Below are 19608 nucleotides of genomic sequence, written 5' to 3'. Positions count from 1 at the left end.
GTGAATAAATTGCCCTTGGTGGCACCAAAGGATTTATGATAGATTGGGGGTATTTTAGTCTTTTGCACTATGGATAGACTCAACTCAAGCCTTGGGCGATTCTATAGAAGAAACCAGAAATAAAAAACACATACACCTCATTATCTCTTCTCTCTCTCTCTCTCTCTCGGTTCTCTCTTTCCCTCTCATTGGATTTGGAAGTTGGATGAAGTTATGAGGTTTTGGCTAAGAATTGAAGCTAGGAGCTTGGGGAAAGCCAGCTAGGGGTGTTGGAAATCTGGTCCAAGGTCGGAATTATTGTGTGAGGTAAGAAATCTGATGTTGAATTTGTGAAGTTATACTGTAATCTCTTAAGCTTTTCTTAGTTATAAACTTTTGTTTAGTTGTTGAGTTTGGAGGGGTTATGAGTTGAGAGCTTAGGGTGGTTTTGGTTAATTATGCTGCTGTGATATGACATGAAGGTTGAATTATGAGATTAGGTGATGTTTGAATTGTGAGAATTGGGGTTAGGCTTGAAGAAAATGAAGGAAAAATAGGTTGTTTTATGAGTTTAGAGGCTTGCGTCGCGGCTTTGTTCATCAAGGGCCGCGACCCGTTTGTGCGTGAAGGCCTGGGGAGGCCTCTATTCTTGAGGCGCGCCGTGGCCCAAGGAAGGGCATGCCACAGCCCGTGTCTCCCAGCAGGGAGGCATTTTGCCTCTGTTTTGGGGCGCACCGCGGCCCAAGCTCTCAATGTTGGCCATTTGAGGGTTTTAGGTTTAGGAACTCGAACGTTAAGGCTCGGGAAGGATTTTACCACCCAGATCGGTAGAATCTAAGGTCTCAAAGACTAGAACTATATCCCAAAGTTATTTAATGGATTAGAGATTGATGGATGGCTATTGTTGATGCATTGTGACTAGGTCTTACCGCTTAGGCTCGAGATTAGGATCGTGCTCGGGATCACTTTGGATTGTCAGCTCGGGACATCAGGTAAGAGAACTGTTTGTACCCGTAGAGCTATGTGGTGTATTGTACTGTATGTATTGTTTATGTTAGTTATGTCATGCCTGTGATTATGACTGATCAGCAAGAGTCGGGAGCAGCAAGAGCCGAGAGCGAAAAAAGCCAGGAGAGGCAAATGCCGAGTGTGACAAAAGATGGAAGAGGCAATAGTTAGAATCGGCAAGAGCTGGGAGCGACAAGGGGCCAGGAACAGTGTTGAGCACGCAGAGTGCAAAGCCGGGAGCGGTAAGGGGTTGAGAACGATATTGAGAACGTAGAGTGCGAGACCCTCTTAGGATGCTGGAGTCATCCTCTGGGTGCAGACCGCGAACCCAGGGCCTGGTAAAGCGCCTGGGATGACATGGCCATTATTTGTTTAGCCTGTTAGCTGCTTTTTTATACGTTGTTGTAGTATTGAACTGCTGTGTGAATATACTATTGTATTATTATGTTGTCGTGTTATACTGCTAATGTGTGATTGCACTGCTATTCTAATAGGTTGTTATGCCATTGTGCTTTTGAGCTGGTCTAGATGCTGTGTTGTTGAGCATGCTGGTAGGATCTGGTATCTGTTTGTTGCTCTGATTGAATATGAGTTGTTGAGATATATTTTTATTGCATACTGTGCTTGAAGTTCTCTTGCTGGGCCTCGGCTCACGGGTGCTCTGTGGTGTAGGTAAGAGCAAGGAAACTAGATCTTACAACCATGAGTTGGAGGGCATGGAGCGGTTTGTACATGTTTGGCCTACCTGGCCACCAAAGCTGGGGTTATTTTAAGGAACACATGGTAAACGTTCGGTTTTGTCGCTTAGGTCGATTGTATTGTACCTTTGGATTGTAAATGTATTTCAAAATAGTGTTTTGGGATCCCAATGTAATATTTTTCTTACGAATTTCAATGAAAGACCAACTTTTTATACTTAATGTTTATTAAATGAGTCTTTATTTTTATCCAAACACACTTTTTAAATATTAAACCTCGATTAGTAAGCTAATGACACATTTATAAATCACTTGGTAACGACTCCAAGGAAGTAGGGCGTTACACAACTCATCTTCCCGGTCCCAACCTACCCATATCCTCCGGGATGCCAATAGAGGTGGCAGGCTAACTAGTCAATGGCAATAGACCTTGTCAAGAATCCAGGGGAGATATTCAGTGTCACAATGTCCGTCTTGGCGAACGAACTCGAGTCCTAGTGAATGAATCAGGACTCTGGTAAATAAACTGGGACATTATCAAGCGAACACGGACCAGACTTTTGTATAGGGAGAGCCTGATCTCCCCTGACGCTGACATGTCCCCAAGAAACACGGAAGTTGGTCTCCTCAACTAACATGCAGAAGAGGTTATGCATGGAACGTATACTGTTCCTAGGAAATAGTACTACTTTGATAGATCCTGTCCCCAGGATCCCCTTAGAAGCCCATGCGAACCAGTTTGAAATTATGTACTATTGGCAGTTGTAAGGCTTGGCCATGCCCAAGCCGGCCCAAAGCGCCCTAATTACTATATTTTATCATGCAACTTTCTTTGTATTATGACTCCATTAGCGAGAAAAATGTGATTACATCCCTATTGGGCCTGGATTAGTTCGACTCAAACCCATTGCACCTGACTGCCTTTAAATAGGAACAGTTGTGCACTGTAGCAGGGATCCCAGATTTTCTCTTATAAGTAATTACCCTGCTAAAACTTGCAGAAAACTCCATTGTCAAAAGTTCCCTAAAATCTAATACAATAGACTCGTGGACAGGCTCATTAATGCCCCCAACCATGTAAAAACTCTGTTTGTTTATCTTTGATCCTTTCTTTCTAGCTCTTATTTCTTAATATATTTCTAGTTTCTGAAAAACTCAGTAAATATTTTTGTTATTTCATTGAGAGCTGAAGAAAGCGTGAATCAAACTTGATCATTTGCAAACACGGTGAATACTAGGCACACTGTGTTCGATCCTGCTCACCAGCAATAGCAAGACAATGGAGAACCATTGCCCAACCAAACATTTCCTCAAGACCAACCCAAGGATACACCTTATCAGGGCCCTCTGCCTGACAATTCCCAAAACTTCAAGGATTGGGGTGATTATGATGAAGGCTATTACGAGGAAGATGAAAGAGAATATGAGGATCACGAGGTCGAGAACCCCGTTGATCCCAATGAGAAGGATATGGATCCCGAGCAGGAGGATCTAGAGGTGACTCGCCTGAGGCAACAGATCCTGAACCAAGAAACCAGGATAGCTAAACAAAAATAGGCTACCCGCCAGGTGCAAGAGTCCCTCCTGGCTCTTCAAGCCTTCATTGCTACCCAAGGATTGTCAGCCAATCCTTCAGCCGTTCTGCCTCCAGGAACGCAGCCGCCTGTCCCACCTATCAGGACAGGCAACACTAGCCCTGTCCTTCCTCCGGGACCACATCCTAGAGCTGGCCCATCGAATTCAGCTCAGGAGAAAGGAAAATCCAAAATGTTCGATCCTGTGGGAAAAACAATCCCCCAGAAGAAAGCCCATCCTATTCCAAGAACCGGGGCTGACCTAGGGAAATTCCCTAGGAAAGGGTGAATGAATCATGTCCCAGGATGGGATCATTCAAACGATCCACAAGGGAAGTGCCCGCAGGGTACTAAGACCGAGACGTCCCTAGACAGGATGAACGGGAACGACGCTTTTATCCCTGTGCCACCATGATCAAGGATCATGGAGGACACAGATGTAAAGAAGAACTAGAAGCCATCAGTTCGGGAGACGATACTTCCTAAGTAGACTTGCATGATGGCCTTAATGCTTAAGGAGGTGACTTGAGGAATAATCTCAACGACCAGAGGAACGAGAAAGTCCCCCTGGATGATGGAATGGCCAAACAATTCATGGAACAGTTGGCCGCTCTAAAGAAGGTCATGGATCGCTTGGTTCGGAAACAAGAAGGCGGAGGTTCCGATTCCGAAGAAGAGGAAAACGAGCCATGTGCCAAGAACATACTGGATGTTGTGCTACTGAAGGGGTTTAAGATGCCAAACCTACCCGCCAACACCAGGAACCCAGACCCCAGGGATCACTTGTCTCGCTACAATTGCCTGAAGACCGTGGCTCACGTTTGTGACAACGACAAGTGCTTATGTTTCTCGATCACTCTGGCTGGACTCGTAGATGATTGGTGGAAAAGACTCAAGCCGAGATCAATTCCATCTTGGTCTAGATTGCAGTCAGCGTTCCGTAAGCAGTTTATGGCTGCCATGAAAATGGACATGCAAATCAACACGCTGGCCAATGTCAAACAACATCCCAAGGAGACCCTCAGGGCTTACATCCAATGCTTCACAGAGGAAGCCTAAAAAACTAAAGTGGATGACAAATAGCACATGGTGGCTTTCTGATCCGGGATCAGAGCTAGATCCCCTCTATGGGACGACATGCAGCGCAGCAAGGCGGCCACCCTCAAAGAATTCATTAGGAGGGCACAAGGTTTCATCAATTGGGAGGAGGCTCAAATCCAGGCCTTTGGGTGGCAGCCAACAACCCAGTCGACTGCCCAAACCTTCCTTGGATACGGAGCACAATATCTGGCAAGTCTTTATCCGGTACTCCCAGTGGCGTTTGGATCTGTTGGGACCCAAGGGATGACGTTCATGACCCTGACAATCTATGGGCCCACTTCAAGGGGGTATGCTCTGTCTCCATCAACTCCATTCTTCGGGTATGGAGTGACACCCACCGAGTATAGTGCCGCGCCCAGCTGTGCTCAACCGCTTCAAACCAGAGGAGCTGAGGCAAGTGTAAACCCTTCCCGGGGAAAGAGATCGGGCAAAGGATAGAATCGACCCGAGCCCTCAAAAAAGGAAAAAAAGGGTTATGAACCCCAATACATATAGTACACAAACTTGGTTGACACCCGAGAAAAAATCTATCTGGCAACGGGCAATGTAGTCCATTACCGGAAGCCAGCCCCCATGTTCAAAGGGGGAAAGATTTTGAGGGACACCAACAAGAGATGCGCCTACCACAAAGACGTGGCTCATACGACCAAATAATGTCGTCAGCTAAAGGATGAAATTGAGAACCTAATCAAGCTGGGGCATCTCCACCAATGGGTCAGAATGCCAATAGGGGTTACGGGACTGCCAATAGTTCCTGGACAAGCTATGGCCCAAGGTACATCTGGACGTACCGACCTCTTCAGGGAGGGTATGCTACAGGTTTTGGAGCACAGGCCCCTCAGGGGGGCCCAATAGTGCAAGCACCTAGACCCAGAATGCCATATCCTCTGGGAACCGCACCTCCGCGAGTAGATGATCACATGGCCACCATATCAGGAGGCCCGCTTCTGGGAGGGCCATCCCGGAATGATCAGAAATGATACCTCAGCGAACTCGATCATGACCATGAGGTATACACCTTGGTCCAGACTTCAGCCCAATGCCCAAAGTTAATGAACCTGCCCATCACATTCACAGAAGAGGATGCCCAGAACGTTCATTTCCCGCATCATGATCCCTTGGTCATTGATGCCCAAATTGCCAACATAGGGTTATCCCTAGTGTTGGTGGATGACAGGAGCTCCGTCAATGTACTGTCAAGCCGACCTTCACAGCAATTGGTTTGACCGAGCAAGATCTGGCTTCTTGTCCAACACAGATCTATGGATTCAATAGGGATTCACTGACCTCGATGGGTAAGATCCAGCTACCCGTGACATTGGGGAACGAGATTCAAGGCTCCTTCAAATATTTTACATTCATAGTGGTAGACTGCCCCACCACATACAACGTTATTTTTGGCCGTCCCGCATTGGTTGATTTTGGCGCCATCACCTCCATCCGCCATCTCTGCGTGAAGTTCCCATGAGATAACTGAGGAATAGAAATTGTCTTGAGAGATCACAAAAGCACCCGAAAATGCTATCACGTCTCCGCCAGACCAATCTACATGGTCCGCGAAGAACCTCTTGAAGAGGAAAACGCGAATCCAATCCCTCCACCACAACCTGCGCGGAGGGTGGTCTGGGAGGAGGAGGAATTGGATCCACAGATAGGAATGAACATGGCTTTAGAACCTATTGGGGAGGTGGAAGAGGTGTGCATCAATGACAGCAACCCAGCCAAAGTAATCTAGGTCAGGATAAACTGAACCCAGAAGTGAAGGCTGCCATAATTTCCCGGGTGAAAGAGAATCAGGATGTCCTGGCCTTGTCTCATTCGGATATGACTGGGATTGACTACAACATCATATGTCACACCCTGAACATCAACAAAAACGCAACCCCCATCCGACATAAGCGGAGACCTCTAGGGGCAGAGAGGGTAGAGGCCCTCAAATTAGAAGTTGTCTTCGATCAAATTCATTCGGGAGGCCCTATATCCCGTTTGGCTAGCCAATCCAGTGTTGGTACCAAAGCCAAATGGGGCGTAGAGAACTTGTATTGACTTCACTGATCTTAACAAGGCTTGCCTGAAAGATTGTTTCCATCTGTCTCGGATCGACCAGATGGTGGATGCTACATCCGAGTATGAGTTGTTGAGTTTCATGGATGCCTACTCCGGCAACAACCAGATCTCAATGCATGTAGCACATTAGGAACACACCAGCTTCAAGACAGACAAAGGTGTGTATTGCTACATCGTCATTCCCTTTGGGCTTAAAAACATCGGGGCCACCTATCAAAGGTCGGTCGACAGGATGTTCCAGAATCAACTAGGGAGGAACATGGAAGTCTACATAGACGACATGTTGGTCAAATCCAAGACCTTGGCCTGACACGCGGATGATCTGGCAGAAGCATTTGCCATCATTCATAAGTATGGGATGAAATTGAACCCCAAAAAATGCACCTTTGGCGTGGCATCCGAGAAGTTCCTCGGCTTTATAGTTAGCTCGAGGGGAATAGAATCCAACCCGAACAAGATCAGAGCGTTGATCAAGATGCCTTCGCCACGAAAGCACAAAGGCGTTCAAAGCTTGATGGAAAGAATAGCAGCTTTAAGCCGCTTCTTCTTGAAATCTCCCATCCTTCAATATACTTCGCGGAAGATAGGTGTTTTAATGGACGACCAAGTGTGAAGAGGCCTTCCATAAATTAAAGGAGTATCTGGTCCAAGTGCCAATCTTGTCAAAACCAGTGGATGGGGAGCCATTATACCTATATTTGGTAGTATTGGAACACACAATCAGTGCAGCTTTAGTGCGAGAAAAGGGAAAGGTCCAGCTCCCAGTCTATTACGTGAGCAAAAGGTTGCTGGGCGCGAAGTCCAGATATCCATTAATTGAAAAGTTTATATTATGCTTACTGATCGCATCCAGGAAGCTGAGACCTTACTTTCAGACCCACACCATTAAAGTATTGACAAATCATCCCCTACGACAAGTATTACAGAGGCCTGAATCATCAAGAAGACTCTTGAAGTGGGCCATGGAGCTTAGTTATTTTGACATAGCATTTGTCCCCATGATTTCTATCAAGGGACAGGTCCTGGCCGACTTCATCTTAGAATGTATCGGGATAACCGAAGATGAAGAACCCATTGACCCCATAATGCCTCTATGGAAAGTCTTCGTAGATGGAGCCTCGAATGAAAATTGGGATGGGGCCGGGATCATCTTAATATCCCCTTAAGGTCATCAGTTGCAAAGCACCCTACGCTTCCAGTTCAAAGTGTCGAACAACGAAGCTGAACCCAAAGCCATGTTATCCAGACTACGCCTGACCTAGGAGGTAGGAGTAGCAAATATAGAAGTCCACAATGTCTCCTAATTGGTGGTCAGTAGATTTTGGGGGAATAACAAACGAAGGGGGAAAAGATGGCCACCTACATGACACGAACCCGGGAGTTACTCCAATCCTTCACGAAATACTTCATCCGCCAGATCCCCAGGGAACAAAATGTGTTTGCAGACACATTGGAGAAATTGGCCACGGATGTTGAAGCAAAACTCTCTTGGGTTGTCCTGATCGACCATCTTTCCACTCCTAGTATTCAAACCCATGCAATCATCAATGCCGTAGATTACTCCACGTCCTTGATGGGCCCTCTCATCCAGTACCTAACCACTAGGGAATTGCCCACGAATAGGGTTTTCCATGTCATATCTTCGATGCATATCCAGGACAGAAATGAGTGCAATCATGCACAAAGTGCACGAAGGATTTTGCGGAGATCACACAGTCGTACTCAGCTTGTCCAAGAAAATCCTAAGGCAAGGATATTTTTGGCCAACAATGAAGAAGGATTGTGTTGATTACATCCACAAATGTGAACAGTGCTAAAGGTACACAAAGATGCAGCAAGCCCCTCCAACGGAAATAACCTTGATGACCAGTCCCTGGCCTTTTGTAGTGTGGGGAATCGATTTAGTAGGATCACTCCTGACTAGGAAGGGTGGTGTAAAATACGCCATTGTAGCCGGCGACTATTACACCAAGTGGGTTGAAGCGGAAAAAATGAGCACCATCACCTCCAAAAAGGCCCTGGACTTCGTCATCAACAACATTGTGTGCTGATACGACCCCCCTCACAAAATCGTGTTCGAAAATGGGAAGCAATTTGATAGCATCCACTTCACTGACTTCTATAAAAGACATGGCATCATCAAAAGCTTCTCCGCAGTCGCAAGGCCTCAAGCGAATGAGAAAACAGAGGTTGTGAACAAGATTTTAAAGGGGACGTTAAAGAAAAAGCTACAAGCCTGCAAGAGCATGTGGCTGGAAGAGTTTCCTCGCATCCTATGGGCCTATTGGACCACAAAAAGAACGTCAACCGGACATACTCCCTATTTGATGGTGTACAGACGTGAAGCGATCATCCCAGTAGAAATGACGGTTCCATCTCACAGACGGGACACATATGACCCTATCTAGAACCACGCCCTACTCCAAGAATCCTTCTGGGAAGAATCACATGTGCAGCTGAAGATGTACCAGGGAAAGATCACCAGGCACTTCCACTTTAAAGTTAAGAGCCGAAGATTCGAAACCAGGGATCTAGTCCTTAGAAGAGTCTTCCCTGCAACTCAAGATCCACGAGTGGGAGTTTTGGGAACAAACTGGGAAAAACCCTACGAAATCCAATACAAAATATGTCCAGGAACGTATCGCTTAAGGCGATTAGACGGAACGGAGGTCCTAAGGTGTAACGACCCAAAATTGCTAATAAGGCTTAAGGGCCTTGATTAGCATGCCTGGAGGGCATAATTGGTTTATGTGTGATTTAAATGATTAAATGCATGATTATGTGATAAGCATAATTATATGATTATATGGATATGTGAAATGCATGTTTACGAGTATTAATATGCATGTGAGCCCTGTTTAGCTTATAAGGGCATACTTTTAATTTTGACCTGTTGAGGTCATAGATGTGATTATTTGTGGTTAATTGTTGAGAACACATTATTATGTGGATGTATTTGCAGCTTGTGGCTTGAGACGATCCTAGTGAGCGGTTTGGCGAAATAGTCACGGCGGAGATTTATACCCGGCTCGGGAGAACCTGGGGGTATTTATGGGAATTTGGGAAATATATTGGAGATTTTTAGACATTGGGGAAAAATAATTGGTGAATAATTAGATGACGAGATTTAAGTGATAAGTATTAGGAAGACTTGAGGGATTAACTGGAATTGGGAACAAATGACCAATATACCCTTAGATTAATTAAAAGGCTTAGTTTTAGGTTGGGAGTGTAAAAGAGTCTTTTGGTTATTAGAGGGGATAACTAATATAATCTGTTTTCCTTAGACTATAGTAGAAAGAAGTAGAAGCACTGAAGGAAAGAAAGAAAAACAGAGAACACTCAGCTCACTCTTTCCCCTTTCTCACGATTTCATTCTCTCCCACTCTCCCTTGAGAATTTTGAAGCTGAGAACTCAAGAGGAAGTCTAGGCTAGGTCTTGGGGCTTTGATCCTTGGAGTAGCTAAGGAGTTCAACTGGAATTATCTTCTAAATTAAGGTAAGGTTTAAGGTTTTATCTGAGTTTGCTGAGCTTTGTTGAGAATGATTTCTGAGTTTGGTTTTGGATGGAAGTTTAAGGATTTAAACTTGGGAATTGAAGGAATCAAAGCTGGGAGGAACATTGAAGGAAACCTAGGGTCGGATTCATTCATCAGAGGTAACAATTTTTGACATTGATTATCTGGGTTTCTCGTTTTAGATGGTGTTCTTGAGATTCAGAGCTCAAGTTTGATTTTTGTGTTTGATGAAGTTGTTAGTCAAGGTTTGGTGTTATGTGGGTATTTTGGTTAAGCTATAGTGAATTGTAGGTTCAATTTTGAGTTTATTTGAGGTTTGGAGTGGGTTTTTGGAGCTTTGGCTCGAGAAAGTTTGATGGGGAAAACCCAGAACTTTGCATGTTCTGGTTGTAGCACTGTAGCGCTAAGCTGCGTTTTCTGGGGGGCTTGAGTCTCTGACTCTAGCATTGTAGCACCCACCTAGTAGCGTTGTAGTGCTACTCAGCCTTCTAAACTTGGTTTTTGGGAATTCTTTTAAGGTTTTTGTTATATTATGTTATAATATAATGTAATATTATATTATTTTATAATATAATGTTTTAGATTAAATAAATGTGACATAGAGTGTCACATATTGTAACATATAATAGAGAGTTACATTATTTGGATATATGTGAAATATCCAAACATGTAACATATTTGGTGTTACAAATTCATCACAAATTTGTAACTCCTAAATATCACCCATTATTGTGTAGATTTGTTGTTACACAATATTGAGATGAATTTCTTAAAGCCATATGAGAAATGGCTGATAGAGATGTGATTTTAACTCCCATATTGTGTATGGAAGTTACAAAATCAAGTGGGAATAAATTGGAACGTTTTGGAAAAAACTGAAAAATGTGTTGCTGAAATTGACTGAGGGCTGCGGCGCCTGGAACTAGCGCCGCGGCCCTAATGGCTGACAGCTTCTATAATTTCAGTTTTTTATCCAACTTTGAACGATTCCAACAGTTTAGTAAATCCCAATTCTCTATTTTAATTCCATAAAACACCCAATTAATCATTGGTAACAGCCATGGGGGTTGGTGGAATTTGAAATTCAAAGGGAGTCTCTAAACTCTATAAATTGGAGCCTAATGCTCACTTGTAAGACACACCATTTCTATCCACTAGAGCACTTGGCTAGAAACACCTTGAGGCTTGATTATTCCAGAAAGCATTTCCAAAATCTGAGAGAGATCCCTTAGTGCTTGAGTTAGGGGGAAATAAGCTTTTGGACAAAGGTTTTAAACCTTGTTCAAGTTGGTGATCCCCAATCCTCTTCACTTAGGTTGTGTAAGTGAGAGTTTGTTTGTGGTTTATGTTCTTCCTTTTATTCTATTGTTCTTCTTCTTATTCTCTTGTTTTATTTACTTATATATTTTGTTTAAGAGTTGTAATCTCTTCATTTGGTCCAAACACTTTATTTTATTTGTAACTTTTGTTTTGAGTTGTACTTTACTATTCTCTTCTTCTTCATCATCTTCTTCATTTCCTTTGTTTTATTTGTATTTTCAGTTATAGAGTTGTAACACTTTATTTAATCAATCTTGTCCATTGTAATATTTTGCATAGAGTTGTAACATTATCTTACCATTTCCATTGAGACAATATTATTTTTCCTAACATTCAAAAGCTTATCCCCATTGTTTGTTTCAATGGAAGGTGAGACTATCAAAATCATGAACCAAGACCTAGTAGGGTGGAATAGGTTTCATTGATTCAATTGAACTTGGTGGTAAGACAAGGTAAGTGTAAATTTTATATAATAGTGATGAAATTTTATTTCATGTATTAGCATGTTTTCCAAATGTTGATATATGAATAATTGTGTAAATATTAACATGTTAATATAATATGAGATACATTGTAACATAGGTTACACATCTATTTGTGAAAGTTAAATCCTTAGAAGTGAACTTTTGAGAAGCTCTACATAATCTAGTGATTGTTAATCTTATGTGTATGCTCTAAGTGAGATAGTAGTACATACATTTGACATGAAAAATTATGTTTTGAGAATTTATAAAGCCTGATAGTTAGGTTGTTTTTGACATGCCTATATATTGATTTTGTGAATCAATAGAAATGTGAATTATTGTATGATATTTGTGATATACTTACAATATAATTATGAGATTCGAAATGCATGCTAATATGATGGATGTATGTTGAAAAATTATGTGAAATTTCTTTGAGACATAATTGTATTAATATATAAAAGTATATTGATATATACATGAGAATTATCATAATTATTATGGTGTGCCATATAATATGATTATTAAGGTGATAATAATAATATAAATATGTTTTATCATATTTTATTGCAATGTGATGAGTTACCATTTATTTGGTAAATAAAGAGAATTATTTGAGAAATTAAAATTTCTCATTTAAGTGTTGACCATCTCAACTTATGAGATAAGAAAAGATGAACCTAAAAAGGTTACATCTTTTGATAAGTATCTTGCTATTGCAAGAAAAATTGATCAAGGTGGATCCAAAATTATGGAATGAAATATTGACCTATAGGCTTGGAGTCTAAAGTGTGGTCAAAAGAGAAAACATTTGAGAATTATTTAGTGACAATAATTCTCAAATATTCAATGTCTCAATGAGGTGACATTACAAAATTGGAGAAGCAATTTTGAATCTTTATACCAATAATGAATAAGGTTGAAGAGAATTTTATTCATTCTTGTTAAAGATGGTGATATGTTTTAAATTAATCTCAATGAGGAGACAAGGTTAAACCAAAGCATTAGAAATCAAAGTGTTTAAATAAATCATTGAGGGTTTATTTTCTTTGATTTAAGTGTTTAAAATTGACATCTTCAAATTGATTTTGATGAGAAAATCAATGGATGTCAAAATGATGTTTTCAAAAGAATCTCAAAGAGACTCTTAGAAAACGCACAAAAGTTGGTTAAGTGACTTTGAGATTATTTAGTCAACTAAATAAAAGATTAAGGTGCTAAGAAGTGATAGAGGAGGAGAGTACTTCTCTAATGAATTCAATAAATTTTGTGAAGAAAATGGTATAATTCATTAGTGCACTGCACCTTATACACCACAACACAATGGTGTTGCCGAAAGGAAAAATATGACTTATCTAGAGATGATAAATTCTATGTTGGTGTTTTCTAAGTTGAACTTCAACTTATGGGGTGAAGCGCTTTTAACCGCTTGTCACATTCTTAATCGAATACCGATGAAGAAAAATGAGATATCTCCATATGAGTTATGGAAAGGAAGAAAACCCAACATAGGGTACTTCAAAGTGTGGGGGTGTCTTGCATATTGCAAGAAAACTGAACCTAATAGAACAAAGTTAGGCTCAAGAGCCATAAAGTGTGCTTTTGTTGGTTATGCCAACAATAGTAAAGCTTATAGGCTATTAGACTTAGAGTCTAATATTGTGATTGAATCTAGAGAAGTTGAATTCTTTGAGAATATGTTATGTGACAACAATTCTCAAGCCTCAACATCTCTAAAGGAGAATTTGTTATATGAGAATAATTCTCAAGCTTCTACATCCAAAGTTGATTCTCAAGAGGAGAATTCTCAAAAGGATGTAAAGAAACCCTTTGAACCTAGAAGAAGTCAAAGGCTTAAAAATCATAAAAGTCTAGTAGTGGATAAGATAGATTCTCAACGAATTTCATTCTACATGGTAGAAGGAAATAGCGAGGAAGTCATTAGGAAAATTCCTATTGTACTTCTCGTTGAGGATGATCCTAAGACTTATAGAGAAGCTATGCAATCGAGAGATAGTGCATTTTGGAAAGAAGCCATCAATGATGAGATGGATTCCATTCTTTCCAATAACACTTGGGAATTGGTAGACCTCCCACCGGGGTCTAAGCCAATTGGGTGTAAGTGGGTATTTAGGAGAAAATATCACACTGATAGCACTATCCAAACCTTTAAAGCTAGATTAGTAGCTAAAGGGTTTAGGCAAAAAGAGGGTATCGATTATTTCGATACCTATGCGCCTGTTGCAAGAACAACTTCTATAAGAATTTTGTTCGCCTTAGCTTCTATACACAACTTGTATGTTCATCAAATGGATGTCAAAACGGCATTCCTTAATGGTGACCTCAATGAGGAGGTCTATATGGAACAACCCGAAGGGTTTGTCCTACCAAAATATGAACATAAAGTTTGTAGACTTGTAAAATCCTTATATGGATTGAAACAAGCTCCTAAGCAATGGCATGAGAAATTTGATCAAGCCATCATGTCTAATGGGTTTAGACATAACAATGGAGACAAGTGTTTGTATTCCAAAACTTGTAAGGGATATGTGATCATTATTTGCTTATATGTGGATGACATGCTTATTCTAAGTAATAGCATGAAAGGGATAGAAGAAACGAAGAGGTTTCTATCATCAACCTTCATGATGAAAGATCTTGGAGAAGTTGATACCATACTCGGTATCAAAGTAAAGAAACATAGTGGGGGTTTTGCGTTAGGGAAAGCCCATTATGTTGAGAAAGTATTGAACAAATTTAACCATCTCAAGGTTAAAGATGCCAATACTCCATTCGATCATAGTGTAAAACTAGAGAAGAATGAAGGAAGAGCGGTGGCTCAATTGGAGTACGCTAGTGCTATAGGGAGTCTAATGTACGCTGCCCAGTGTACTAGACCTGATATAGCATTTGCGGTAAGTAAACTTAGTAGGTTTACAAGTAATCCAAGTATGGATCACTGGAAGGCAATTGGAAGAGTCCTTGGTTATCTCAAGAAAACCAAAGGACTAAGCCTTCACTACTCCAAATTTCCTTCGATATTAGAAGGATATACAGATGCAAGTTGGATATCCAATATTGGGGACAACTTGTCCACAACTGGTTGGGTATTTACACTTGGTGGAGGTGCAATTTCTTGGGGTTCCAAGAAACAAACCTGTATATCTCATTCCACTATGGAAGCGGAGTTCATAGCTCTAGCTGCTACTGGCAAAGAGGCCGAATGGTTAAGGGATCTGTTGATAGAGATTCCCCTAATCAAAGATAATGTATCTACTATATCGATACATTGTGATAGCCAAGCAACATTGGCTAGAGCATACAGCGGAGTGTATAATGGGAAGTCTAGACATATTAGTCTAAGACATGGATATGTAAGAGAATTGATTCAAAGAGGAGTCATCTCAATATCCTATGTGAGAACAAGTGAAAATCTGGCGGATCCTTTCACTAAGCCACTAACGAGGGATTTAGTGGCTGCATCATCTCGAGGGATGGGACTTAAATTCCCTAAAGAGATTCACGATTGATGGCAACCTATCTTAACACTAGTTATTCAACTAGTGTTAGGTTCAATAGGTAATAACAAGTCAATCAAGTGAATATTAGTTGTACTCAAAACAAGTCCCATCTGAGATATTGAGTACTTGTGTGTTACCAAGTGGAGGGTTAAAACCGAAAGGTTTTTTAATAGAATTCAGTCTTGTAAAGACAAGTATTTTTGGTAACAAAATACTGTAAGAATTCTACCTATATGGACCTAGGGGTGGTGCCGCCTCTCATGAGAATTGGGAGTATTCTCAAGAACGTCCATGAATGGAAAGTGCACATGGCCATTAACGGTGCAAAGCAAGACATAGAGGTCTCAAGTGAACATCGCAAAGGTGTGTGTATTATCACCGATTTGTCATCATGAAAAGATGGTTCAATGCCTAGTGCAACCAAATTTTCGACAAATTTTGTGATAATTACACTATAGTAATGTTCAAGTTGAAAAACACTTTACTTTATGCATCAATGTAATGACTCCTATAAGAGAGAGTTCTTATTTAATCAAGTGGGGGATATGTTATATTTTTAAATATAATGATTGATTAAATAAGTGTTACAATAGATGACTATTTAATCTAGTGGGGGAATGTTATATTATTTTATAATATAATGTAATATTATATTATTTTATAATATAATGTTTTAGATTAAATAAATGTGACATAGAGTGTCACATATTGTAACATATAATAGAGAGTTACATTATTTGGATATATGTGAAATATCCAAACATGTAACATATTTGGTGTTACAAATTCATCACAAATTTGTAACTCCTAAATATCACCCATTATTGTGTAGATTTGTTGTTACACAATATTGAGATGAATTTCTTAAAGCCATATGAGAAATGGCTGATAGAGATGTGATTTTAACTCCCATATTGTGTATGGAAGTTACAAAATCAAGTGGGAATAAATTGGAACGTTTTGGAAAAAACTGAAAAATGTGTTACTGAAATTGACTGAGGGCCGCGGCGCCTGGAACTAGCGCCGCGGCCCTAATGGCTGACAGCTTCTATAATTTCAGTTTTTTATCCAACTTTGAACGATTCCAACAGCTTAGTAACTCCCAATTCTCTATTTTAATTCCATAAAACACCCAATTAATCATTGGTAACAGCCATGGGGGTTGGTGGAATTTGAAATTCAAAGGGTGTCTCTAAACTCTATAAATAGGAGCCTAATGCTCACTTGTAAGACACACCATTTCTATCCACTAGAGCACTTGGCTAGAAACACCTTGAGGCTTGATTATTCCAGAAAGCATTTCCAAAATCTGAGAGAGATCCCTTAGTGCTTGAGTTAGGGGGAAATAAGCTTTTGGACAAAGGTTTTAAACCTTGTTCAAGTTGGTGATCCCCAATCCTCTTCACTTAGGTTGTGTAAGTGAGAGTTTGTTTGTGGTTTATGTTCTTCCTTTTATTCTATTGTTCTTCTTCTTATTCTCTTGTTTTATTTACTTATATATTTTGTTTAAGAGTTGTAATCTCTTCATTTGGTCCAAACACTTTATTTTATTTGTAACTTTTGTTTTGAGTTGTACTTTACTATTCTCTTCTTCTTCTTCATCTTCTTCATTTCCTTTGTTTTATTTGTATTTTCAGTTATAGAGTTGTAACACTTTATTTAATCAATCTTGTCCATTGTAATATTTTGCATAGAGTTGTAACATTATCTTACCATTTCCATTGAGACAATATTATTTTTCCTAACAGTTTTTGCTTGGGGGCTCGAGGGACGGTTTCACCACTTCATTTGTTGGGATTAGAGGTCCCGAGAGCGCGGTGTTCTCAAAGATTGATCTTCGATCTGGTTATCACCAGCTGAGGATCAAGGATGAGGACATACCTAAGACGGCCTTCCGAACGCGGTATGGGCACTATGAGTTCTTGGTCATGTCTTTTGGTTTGACCAATGCCCCAGCAGCCTTTATGGATCTAATGAACAGGGTGTTCAAGGATTTTCTGGATCAGTTCGTTATTGTCTTCATCGACGACATCTTGGTGTATTCCAGTTCAGAGGCAGAGCACGAATTTCATCTTCGATAGGTTCTTCAGAGGTTGAGGGAGCATCAGTTATACGCTAAGTTTAAGAAGTGTGAGTTCTGGTTACCTGAAGTGACATTCCTTGGACATATCGTGGGTGTAGATGGGATTAAGGTGGATCCATCTAAGATAGAGGCAATTAGGGATTGGCCGAGGCCACGGAATGCCTCAGAGGTGCGGAGTTTTCTGGGGTTAGTAGGTTACTACAGACGGTTTGTAGAGGGCTTTTCGAAGATAGCAGCACCGATGACAGGATTGTCGAGGAAGAATCTGAAGTTTATCTGGTCGAACAAGTGTGAAGACAGTTTCCAGGAGTTGAAGCGACGACTTATTACAGCGCCAGTGTTGAGTCTTCCTTCGGGGGAAGGGAAGTTTGTTGTCTATTGTGATGCATCGAGGTTGGGCTTAGGATGTGTGTTGATGCAGAATGAGAAGGTTATAGCTTATGCATCACGACAGCTGAAGGAGTATGAGCAGCGGTATCCTACTCATGACTTGGAGCTGGCAGCAGTGGTTTTTGCATTGAAGATTTGGCGGCATTATCTATATGGGGAGAAGTGCGAGGTGTACACTGACCATAAGAGTCTGAAGTATTTCTTTACACAGAAGGACCTGAATATGAGACAGAGACGTTGGCTGGAACTGGTAAAGGATTATGATTGTGATATTCTTTACCATCCAGGGAAAGCCAATGCGGTGGCGGATGCATTGAGCCGCAGAGGTCCAGGTCAGTTGTATAGTTTTGTTCAGATTTCGAGGGAGTTAGCTGATGAGATGGTTAGAGCAGGGATAGAGTTGGTGGTGGGCCGGTTGGCTAATATTACTCTGCAGTCGACCCTGCTAGAGCGGATCAGAGAAGGGCAGTTGGTAGACGCTCAGTTACAGAGGGTTAGAGAGGATGTCTTAGCGAGAGTAGCTAAGGACTATTCTGTTTCTGAGGTTGGTTTACTTCGGTATCAGGGACGGATTTGTGTTCCAGCTGATGAGGGGATCAGACGAGAGATACTAGATGAGTCTCATACGACGCCGTACTCACTTCATCCGGGTACCACGAAGATGTATCAAGATCTACGGACTTTGTATTGGTGGCCCGGGATGAAGAAGGATGTGGTAGAGTACGTTGCCGGATGCTTAACCTGTCAGCAGGTGAAAGCTGAGCATCAGCGACCAGCAGGATTGCTTCAGCCTTTGGGTATTCCTGAATGGAAATGGGAGGACATTACCATGGATTTTGTGGGAGGTTTACCTAGGACAGTATGACTTCATGACTCGGTGTGGGTGATAGTGGATCGATACACCAAGTCAGCCCATTTCCTTCCAGTAAGGTCAACATATACCGTGGATCAGTATGCTGAGTTGTATGTGAGGGAAATTGTACGTCTCCATGGGGTTCCTAAGTCTATAGTGTCAGACCGGGATCCTATTTTCACTTCCAAGTTTTGGGGTGGTTTGCAGAAAGCTTTGGGGACTCAGTTGAAGTTCAGTACAGCCTTTCATCCTCAGACTGACGGACAATCTGAGAGGACGATCCAGGTATTGGAGGATATGCTCAGAGCATGTGTGATTGATTTTGAGGGTTCATGGAGTAAGTATCTTCCGTTGATTGAATTTTCGTATAACAATAGTTATTAGTCAACGATTGGAGTGGCTCCCTACGAGATGTTATATGGGAGGAAGTGTAGATCACCCATTCAATGGGATGAGATGGGTGAGAGAAGATATTTGGGGCCAGATATGGTTCAGAAGACAAGTGAGGCCATAGAGAAGATTCAGGCTAGGATGCTCGCATCTCAGAGTACGCAGAAAAGCTACGCTGACCCTAAGCGTAGGGATGTGGAGTTCCAAGTTGGGGATCACGTCTTTCTCCGAGTTTCACCATTGCGAGGGGTGAGGAGGTTTGGAAAGAAGGGCAAGCTAAGCCCTAGATTCATTGGACCATTTGAGATCCTGGAAAGGATTGGTCAGGTGGCTTATAGGTTCGCGATCGTTGTCTGGAGTTCATGACGTGTTCCATATCTCCATGCTCCGGAAGTATGTCTTGGATGTGACTCATGTGTTGAGGTATGAAGATTTGGAGTTACAAGCAGATTTAGCTTATAAAGAGCAACCAGTTCAAATCCTGGATCGGAAAGATAAAGTATTGCGGAATAAGACGATTCCTCTAGTTAAGGTGCTGTGGAGGAATAGTAAGGTCGAGGAGGCGACCTGGGAGCTTAAGACAGCGATGCGGGATCAGTATCCCGAGTTGTTCAGGTAAATTTCGAGGACGAAATTCCCATT

This window comes from Humulus lupulus, chromosome 1 (assembly GCF_963169125.1).
Source record: "Humulus lupulus chromosome 1, drHumLupu1.1, whole genome shotgun sequence".
NCBI lineage: Eukaryota > Viridiplantae > Streptophyta > Magnoliopsida > Rosales > Cannabaceae > Humulus > Humulus lupulus.
Note: the sequence above shows the minus strand (reverse complement) of the source record.